The sequence below is a fragment of the Sebastes umbrosus genome, chromosome 11 (assembly GCF_015220745.1).
Source record: "Sebastes umbrosus isolate fSebUmb1 chromosome 11, fSebUmb1.pri, whole genome shotgun sequence".
Taxonomy (NCBI): domain Eukaryota; kingdom Metazoa; phylum Chordata; class Actinopteri; order Perciformes; family Sebastidae; genus Sebastes; species Sebastes umbrosus.
Window position 1 is genome coordinate 8,944,899 of NC_051279.1, and position 8,209 is coordinate 8,953,107.

Sequence of the window (8,209 nt, forward strand, 5' to 3'; positions counted from 1 at the left end):
TGAATATGCTACGCTCAGAGCTAGAGACGTAGAATAACGAGCGACACTCAGAGCAGGTGAGGAAGAGCTAGTGACGTAGTATAAAAAGTGAGAAAGACTGCTTATGGTGGGCGGGAGGGGAGGTGGATCGGTCCAACAAATAAAGGACTTTTTTTGGTTTACGTACTTATGATGTTGTTTACTTAAATTACGTACTTATTTTAAGCCCAACCATGATGTTTTTCCTAAACCTAAAGTTTTTAGTTGCCTAAACCTAACTGTGACCGTTTCACGGTGACGGCTGTTCTCATACAACGTTTGTAGCTATACCTACATAAAGAAATGCACTGTAATCCGTATACAGTATATCCCCAAAAATCATTTTGTATTTAATCCATATAATCGTGAGCCAGGAAATATCAAGAGTGACGAACGCAGCATAGGGAGGAGGTCGGGTTGGATGAGTGGGTCCAAAAACACTAGACTTTCGCGTCCTGTGTGAAACCAGAGGTCAACGTTGATTTATCTTTAACCCACCACGCCCTTTTCCTAAACCTAAAGAAGATGTTTCTTGTTTTCCTGGAGATTCGTGGGAGAATGCACGGCAAATGAGGAATAACTTTTCGTAAGATATCATATGAACCGTTGTGTGAGGATAAGTTGCATGGCAATGACTCAGCGTTAAATGACATCAACATTAACATTAACCCTGCAGCGTGAAACGATTTTAAAAAAGCTCTGTTATTCGTTATGATGAAACGTGGACTGTCCTTAAAATGCTGTGGTATTTAAACGCCTTCCCCTGACATCAGTTTGGATGTAAACACATTCCAGAGAGCACACCCTGACTGACTGTGACTTTGCTGAGATGTGTTAAACCTATAACGACATGCAGAAGGCCCATGTGTCTGCAATGATGCTGTTTGGCTGAAGCAGCATGTCATGTGAAAATGCCCAGCAGCACTTCTTCACATCTTCCTGCTCTGTTTTTGCTCTGGTGTGTCATCAGTAACGCTTGGAGAAGGGCCAGCATTTGACCTCCTTCAATCTTAACAACCACCCATGTTATTGTAAGGCCCAGTCACATCTGATGGGATTACATCCACCTCTTATGTAAGACTCAGCATGTCCAGACATGCACTTTCAACCAGTTATTTCAGCCACGTGCAGGAATCTGCCTCGCTACTGCGGTTCAGAACAAGATGTTCCAAGCTACTGATGCAGCATTTATGTGAAATGTCAGGCAGCCTCAGAACAAGCTGCAGGCCTGCACGTCTTTTAAAAACACGTGTAAGGCCATGTTTTGGTGAATAAAACTGCTGTTTTTTTTCTTTTTGCAGCATTTTTACCTTCAAATTGTTCCTGAATATGTTTTTCCTGGACCTGGTTTCTGCACAAACTAGTAAGATTTTTCAAATAATGTAGGGAAATAGTTATTTTAACTACATTTTGAGCCATTCTAGCACGTGTGTTTACTGCGACCGAAAAGTGACGCCGAGGGGTCTGACAAAGCCTCAGTATGTGACGAGTTGGGATGTTGGACATTCATGTTTCCCATTAGGATGAATTGTAACTTTGGTGATCCCTTAAAGGTACAGTGTGTAGGATTTGGCGGCATCTAGTGGTGTGGTTGCAGATTGCAACCAACTGAGTACACATCCGCTCACTCCTCCCTTCCCAAGACTGTGGTAACTTGAGCCTCCGAGTGCAAAACTGTTGTGACCCCGTTCTCCTCGCTCAGAGGCCATCCTTAATTATACCACTTTAGGAGCAACAGAAGTCAGATGGCAGCTGGCAGTTTTGCAGTTTCACAAGCGTGTTGGAGAACTACGGTGGCCTTTAGGTAACCTAAAAAACACAAAAGGCTTTCTCTAGAGCCAGTGTTTGGTTTGTCCGTTCCGGGCTACTGTAGAAACACGGCGGAGCAACATGGCGGATTCTGTAAAGAGGACCGTTCCCTATGTAGATATGAAGGGCTCATTCTAAACTAACAAAAACACAATGATTCTTAGTTTCAGGTGATTATACACTAATGACAACATAGTTATGAATATTATATTCCTCGTCTGCTTATAGATCCCCGAAATGTTACACACTGTTCCTTTAACTTTTCGTTTAGCGCAAATCTTTATTTGTCAAATATTTTGGTTTATGACCAGATACCTGCAAAAGTAATGTCATTCCCGTCAGCCTCAGCTGGACTTTGTGTTTGTTGGTAATTAGCAAATGTTGCTGATATTCCTAGCATGCTAACATGTTAAACTAAGATTATAATCATAGTAAAAAACATCTCATTTTGTCACATCTTCAGCTGGTGGCACCATCTGCCTCCTATAGGAGACCTCATCACAGACAATAGAGCTCCATAGGTTGTGTAACGCCGTTCCTTTAGATAACAAAGTAGGCCAACTGTGTTTTAAAAGGCTTATAGCCTCACAGACGTTCCGTTCCCACCGACGTGATGCAACACTCCATTATACACAGCTTACAGTCTGAGATGTATAATGTTAAAAACGCATATAAACACCACTTTAGGGTACGTCATGTCTGCTGGCTTAGTGATTGGTTGACGCAACAGGAGAGAGTGGCTAAAAAAACAGTCTTTATTTCACAGAAATCCAACAGAAATCCCCTCCATAATCCAGCAGACTCCCCAGAGACATCCAACAACTGTAGAGAGGAGAGAGAAAAAACACATTCCCGCCCACAAGCTTTTGGTCGTATTGAAAGCATTTGAGGAAATATGTCTGATTCCAAAATCATGGCTTGAGGATGTAAGGAGGGATTTAAAGGACGGGAACGTTTGTAAGAAGTGAACAACACGGTGGATAGTGTTAAAGTCAGGATAAAACCTTATTTGCATTTGTATAGATACAACCACGAGAACAAAGAGCTGAATAGTTTAATTCCAAAATGAGACATCCACCCACACAGATGTGAAATTAAAGGCATAATCTGTGGACCAAGTGTTTGTAGAAAAAATAAGACAGGATTGCATCGTGCAATATTAATACTAACCCAAAATTCACATAATAATACAACCATAAAATACTTTGTAAAGTGCAAACAGCATAGAATTTCCATGTAGTGATACAACAGTTTAAAAGCTTATTTTCTGTTTTTACATTCTATAAAACAAAGGAACAAAATATGGAGGATCATTGGTGCCAAATGAAAAAAAACAAAAAACAAATACATGTTTGAGATTACTCCAGAATTCTGATTAAAAGTAGTAGTACTTGTGTCATGTGTTGCAGAGGGTTGAGGGAAGGGCTTCATTCTGTTGAATGGATAATATACAGAATCACAGTGTTCAATCACATGGTGATGGAAGATGCAGTTATTGGTGCTGTAGAACAGGACCGCGACAGTCTTTGTGTATTTGCAGTTTCTTTACGGGGGCTCGATGAACTTCCTTCCAGGTTTCATTCCAGTGGCGAAATCGGAAGATCACTGGTCACATTTCATTACAGGAACTGCAAAAGTCAGAAAACAGAGGTTATTACATCATTCCTCAGCAAACACTATAAACCCAACAAGTATCAACCATCAATCAGAAGGCCTGTAGAACTCCGGTTTCACCACTTGAATGCTTAATGCAAAATTAAATTAAAAAACAGATCGTTGGTGAGCTGTTAAGAAACCAATCATGCAATCATGTGACATATTAAATATGTTGTTTAAAACAATAAATGATTCACCAACCGCTGCAACCAGATAAGAGGTAAGGTGTTTTCATTGAAAATATTGGCACCTATTTGGTGCAACCACAAAAACTCCCACAGTACAGCTGCCAATCAGTTATGAAGCTGAGCGGGCCTGTAAACATCCGTGTTTGAAGCACCAACCCTGACCGTCAACACTGCTTGTAAAATACTCTTTTGTTTTGTCAGCTTCTCGGCATGGGTGCGCTTCACACACATGACTGTAAATCAACATAGCGATCGCTGTTTAATCTGTTCTTGTCTTTACAGCTTTGTGGATAGATTGTACCACAGCCAAATTACACTTGGCGTGGTAATGTTTGAAATGTTCGTCCAAGGATTGCACTGGGTTGTGTGTGCAGGAAGGTGTGTGTGTGTGCAGCAATCTGGTTGGTATGAAGAAAATAAATATACTTGCAAAAACTGAACTACATGGCATCAAAACAAACACACACAAACAAACATTGCATTTCCTAAAAAACATCTGGAGTTGACATTTCTAATGCACATACAAGTTGACATGCAGTATGAAGTACACATTTGATTTTACTTCGATCAATGAAGCCGACACACCTAGACAGGTTAGTCTCGATGTCATTTTCTCCTTCATGTAACGTGGCACTAAAAAGCATTGACTTGCATCCAGTCACCCAAAATAAACTCTGCTTGTTGTGGTGCTACCTGAGGACATCCTATTTTATATGATGAAATCGCTCCGCAGATAAATCAACGTGAGGTTAATTCTGGAGACGGGCCTCAGCATGGTTCCCATGCCAACTCACGTGTCATCTCCTCTGTGTGCATTGTCTGCAACAATTAATGTGTGCAAACTTCCTTGTGCACTTCGTATAACAAGGCCACTGTAGGGGAATAAAGCAGGAAAAGCCCAGCCCAGTCGCAAAGCAGTTTGTGAAATAGACATAAAATTTAATGTATTCATTCATGTACATATACACAAATGTCACGGCATGAAATCAATTTGTGTCCTGTGTGAAACCACAAGTCAAAGTTGATTTATTTGTAATGTAACTTCCTTACTTAACTTACAGCACTTCTGGAGTTATTTTAACCCAAACCTCGATCTTTTCCTAAACCTAACTAAATAGTTTTATTTTGAAAAACTAGAGCGAAAATCGACACGTGCGTCACGTGTTGCTGGACATTGGTAGAAAAACGCACAAAAAATACGTTGTTGAAAGTCGTGCTGAGCATCACGGAGAAAAAAAGGGAAATTTGTGTCCATTACACGAACTGCCGTGAGACTGTGTTGGACAGCCGCACTTGATGAGGGTACCACAGACTAATCAGCCTTGGCTGCAGACCTAGGTGGTTTGCAGTTGCTATCGATTTTGCGGAGCCTGGCACGAGAACCATGCACTAGGCCTGATTCTCTTTCCTCCTCCGGTAATGGCCCAGAGAGTCCACCAAACTAAACAACGGGTTGTTTGTCATTACGGTTTGGCACTTCTTTTGTCTGGAGGACATTTTTTGTCAATGCTGTACGATATGAATTTACTGGTAGTTAAGTAAAGACACAAGATCACGGTCATGATTAAAAGTCACGCCTTTGTCCACCCAACGTGCGCACATCCACCTCGATCTTCGCCCTAATAGGGTTTCCGGCATTGTAACGTTGTGCTTCTCCTTCATTTGCTTTTGAGAGATAAAAAAACTAATTTACAGAGATCTGTGTCATTTAATTCCCCAGCCAGACTACACAATATCAGACTGACGATGCCTCTTCATGGCAGACATGCAGTGTTGGGAACAAAAACATGTGTCATTTGTGATAACAGCTTGTTTTATCCATAGACATCCATATAAGAAGTGGACGTAGTCACCGTGACGTCACCCATTGGTTTGTGGACAGCCGTTTTGAACCCTTAATTTCAGCATTTTTATTGTCGCCATCTTGTTTTTTTGGAACCAGAAGTGACACAAAGGGGTGGAGCTAAGTACAACCGAACGCTGAAGAAGAGATTTTTAGGCGACCAAAATGTTTCAATTAACTTTCATGAACTGAAAACACACTGTGAAAGGGTTAAAGTTCTAAGACGAAAACACGGACAACTCCCAGACCGGACAATGCCATGGTAGCGACCTGTTAATCACACCCTGCTTTATGGTCTATTTGACTCTAAATGGGAACATAATTTCCTAAATAAACATCATGCTTTATTGAAGAAGACTTGAAACTAGTGATTGAGACCATAAACTCATGTTTATAATATTTACTGAGGTAATAAATCAAGTGAGAAGTAAGCTCATTTTCTCATAGACTTCTATACAATCAGACTTCTTTTTGCAACCAGAGGAGTCGCCCCCTGCTGGTTATTAGAAAGAATGCAAGTTTAAGACACTTCTGCATTGGCCTCACTTTTCAGACCCGAAGGTTGTCGCCTGGTCATATGGGTCATATATCACATTGGGCCATTAGCTTGGGTCTTGCATCCTTGATAAAATCTCGTAGGCTAGCTAGCAACACCTATAATTGCGTAGGTTGGTCATGTTCATTTTTAACCAATAATCTAGAGATACAATTGAAGTAAGTTTAAATTCACAGTCATCTAAACTTTTGACAGCAGAAGAAAAATACTGTACATCTAAAAAGTAAGTTTCATACCTCAAAATATTTTTTTGTTGAAAACTTCTGCTGAGATGAAATTGATCCTGCTCCTTTTCCTCAGGCAGAGAGAGAATCCCACAGAGCATGTGCAGATTAAATGCCACTTCTCACCAGTGCTATGCAAAAATTTTCGAATTATCCACGTTACCGTGTTCCATTTTTGTCAATGAGGTCCAATGAGTTTCCTTTTAAATAGTGCTGTGTCCACTCCACACAACAAAAACCTATCCAGACAGAGAATGTCTAAAGGGGCTAACGTAAACTACACAATACATAAACTAATCAGACCCCAAATGTAATGCGAACGCTAGCTGTCATGGCTGAACCCATTCTGTGACCAACATATTACGTTAGCAAGTGCATATCAGCTACATTACCATCTTCATCGTATCCCAGCTGCTGGGTGATCTCAAGCCATATATTGGCCTTTATTTGGTTGTTGAGGTAGTGGTCGCGGCATGCTGTCGTACATTATTGGGTGTTGAGAAAGGGACGACCCATCGTTCCGAAGGCCCATTATTCTGAAACACAAATAGTCCGAAAAATGTCCCATTGGACTGAAAGCCCATTTTGTCCGATGGTCCGTTACCCCAAAAACAAAACGCCCATTGTTCCAAAAGACATTATTGGTAACAAAAGATTTCATTGGTCAAAAATATATTCCCGCAGGCGGTGAAATCGACGTTCGTCCGAACGAATGTTCAGCAATCAGGTTGTATAAATTTCCATGCACATTTTTCGGATGTAAATCTGTAGTGAAACGGCTTTAAGTATCATCACTCCAACTTTCTGATTGGAGAAATTGAGTGTGTTACAATTGTCCCCGGTCTCCATGATTAACAAACGTTGGTTTGCTAACACACTTAACTGGTGAAAAAGGCTAAATGTTACAAATTATGTTAAACATCCCATATTAATGTTATTGTGAGTATGTTAGCATGCTGATGTTTTAGCTCAAAGCACCACTGTGCTTACATACAGCCTCACAGAGCTGCTAGCGTGGCTGTACACTCTTGTTTAGTGATGTTTGGTGTTTTCCCAAAATAAACTATTGTAGCCACTGCGGCGGCTTTGCCCAATGTGTTTCAAGCTATCAGATTGAATTCTGCCGTCTGGGAATTCTCGCCCTTCTCTGATGTGGACAGGCCTCTGACCAGCTGCCCTTGAGCAAGAAACTTAATGCCAGACCTCCTCACTCACTGGAGCGGCTCGGTGACCGACAGTGGACTGTGCGAGCTAAATGTGAATCAAGGAGACGCCAGACAAAAGCAGATGAACTCAGCAAAAGCCCTTCGCCATCTAAATATAGGTTAAAGGGATATGAGATGACAGCCAATAATTCACACAAGTGGTCTTTAACTTGTTGTGCAATCCCAATTACTCATCATGTGGGCCCTTTATTTAGAGTGCATGTTGTCATCCAGCTTTTCAGAGCCTTGATCCTCTCTCAGCTGTTCGGCTCTGCTGAAGAGACAGCTGCAGTGACACAACACGGGAGTTAAAAAGAAACTGCTTCTCTCAAACTTTGGTATTAATCATAGCGAGTAAAGACTGGTTTACTCATGATTGTTTTCTTTGGATAGACTTGTGTCTACAGCTCCTTATAAGGTGAGGCTAAAGTGATTACATACACAAACTACAGACCATCTTGACATGAGATGCGAAGCCAAATCAGGCCAGGGGTGTAAAGTGTGTGTGTGTGTGTGTGGTAGGGCACCCTTGCTCGGACCATACTGATCTTTATACTCCTTCATTTTGATCTCAACTACACACTTGTAATGTTTTGTGACTGCATCTTGCACGTTTGTGACGCTATCCAGCCTCGTCTCCTAATTACGATCCCATACAACGAAAATGCATTGTCAATTATGTTTCAAAGGAAATGTATTTTCTCATCTCT

At 41.1% G+C, this 8,209-nt stretch overlaps 1 long non-coding RNA gene across 1 annotated transcript; it reads right to left on the reverse strand.

Moving 5' to 3' along the window:
- Window positions 1-2,561: 2,561 nt before the first annotated feature.
- Window positions 2,562-7,116, reverse strand: LOC119496494. The gene is made up of 2 exons (XR_005208730.1): window positions 6,687-7,116; window positions 2,562-3,455 (listed from the first exon to the last, which is right to left on the reverse strand). It is a non-coding gene; the product is annotated as an uncharacterized LOC119496494 (long non-coding RNA).
- Between the last annotated feature and the right edge of the window lie 1,093 nt (window positions 7,117-8,209).